The sequence below is a fragment of the Echinops telfairi genome, unplaced genomic scaffold, assembly GCF_000313985.2.
Source record: "Echinops telfairi isolate 266 unplaced genomic scaffold, ASM31398v2 ScPeMD7_7467;HRSCAF=8505_1, whole genome shotgun sequence".
Taxonomy (NCBI): domain Eukaryota; kingdom Metazoa; phylum Chordata; class Mammalia; order Afrosoricida; family Tenrecidae; genus Echinops; species Echinops telfairi.
This window is the reverse complement of record NW_022111368.1, coordinates 6,324,262-6,326,315: the sequence shown is the minus strand read 5'-3', so window position 1 is coordinate 6,326,315 and position 2,054 is coordinate 6,324,262.

The following is a 2,054-nucleotide window of genomic DNA, read 5'->3' as shown; positions in this document are numbered from 1 at the left end:
TAATGCTGAAGTGTTCTGGTGTACAAAAAATCAGATGATTATTATCCTGAGGTTGAAGAACTGATGGTCACTGGACTTTGGTTTGAATCTTTTGCCCTGAGGGTGCTCAATGAATAGTGGCCCAGGACTATGAGAAATTTACTATTGCAATGGTCTTGTTGCTTGCTTCTGCTCTTATGAGTGAATATGATAGATTCTTTGTCTTATCACCCCCCATTGTTAATGTAAATAGTGCCCACTCACTTATGAATTTCATCTTTACAAATGAACAACTCATGTATTTCAGACTGAGGAGATAGTGTATACTTGTAAATTTTTCTTTTCTCAACAGTGTTTTAAATTCTATACCATTGACTAAATTAATGACACTATCAAGAGAATTACCTTATATACCAAGGGGATAATTTATAATGTGATCTGTTATCAAATGATAATGTGAATCAGAGACATATATAAACTATAGTCGTATGAAAGAATTTTGTGCTCACAAATAATTCTATCCCCATTCCATGAACAATTAGTTCTATGACATGTTCTCACTTGATGCTCATCTCATGAGAAATCACTGAAGATATGGATGCTGTATAGCAAAGTGTGGTGGAGGAACAAGGTGGTGTCCAGCTATCAGAAACAATAGTGTCTGGATCTGAAAGGCTTATCTTAAAACAAGTAGCCATCTAAGAGAGCTGTCAACTAAGTCCACATGGAGCAAGCATACTTGCTTGTGTGATCCAAGGACTATTAATAATAAAATCTTAATCTGAACGAGAGAATGGCAACAGAGTTTAAATTCTAATACTCAGTTTGCAGAAGACTATGGATGACAGTGGAAGTCTAAAGTTCATTTTCAGGATCACCACATGATTAAGCCTCCAGTGAATTTCCTCTGGCCATAATCCAGTGAGGTGAATAGCCTTACTATGGGAAAGAGAACATTATAAAGTTAATTATAACAGATTTCATTAGATTAAAATATAACACCTTATCATTTGATCTCCTTTTTTTTACCCATTTTAAAGTTTATTTGGTTTTTAATTTTTTCTGCTTGTTTCTACTGATGTATTTCTCTGTTTTGTTTTGTCATTGTTGATTTTTGTTTGCTTGCTTCCTGTTTGTGTTTTACATTATTTTCTGTATATGAATTCCAAGATGGGAAGATCTAGAGGAGATTATGGGGAAATGGGAATCTAACAGCAGTGCATACAAGAAAGAAGAAAAGGTTCTAAAATTGACTGTGGTGATGATTGCACAACTCATTAATATGGTTAAATTGTGTCACATGTGAAGAATATGGCAATTAAAATATTTAACCAAAAAGGTTATGATAGATACTTGGGGAATTCCAAAGGGGGTACCATGATCTATTTTCTTGAAGGACACAGGATGATTACAGGGGCTTCTGAAGAAGTTTGAAAGCAATGAACAACTGCATTGGTGAGAAAAATGGCCAGAAAATTGTACAGAGGAATTTTCATCCCCATCACGTCAATGTGCCTACTCATTCTTTGAGGGTAGCAAGGGGTAGTCTATGAAAATTTTAGTAGAAACGCTCACCCTATCTGCCTTAAGGCCCTGAGCTTGTCCTTCAAAATTCAAAAGTAATTTCAAAGGAACACAGTTTCAGTCCAATAAGGATGCCAAAATCATGGTTTTGACTTCGTATAGTAAATCTAAGAGCATGGAAGTCTTTGGGGAAGGGTTAGAGAAGTGAAAATGCTACATTCCAGGGTGTGTAGATATAGATGGAGGGTCAATCAAGAAACAATAGTGTCATATTGTGATAATAATGTATAATAAAGGCTGCTATGATTTTGTAACAGTATTTTTTCCCTTACTCTTCTATTATCCTTAGAGTGTCAGGTTGGTCTGTGACTTGCATACCATATGGTAAAATACTAAAATTCCCCTCAGAATTATGTTTGTTGATATGGTAGCCTAGGGTAGATATTATGATTAGGATGCAAATAATGAAACAGTATTTGGAAACATGGAATAGCAGCAATATTAGCACGAGTTAGTCATTTCAGGGGACTATTTCCAAGGAACATTGTTCA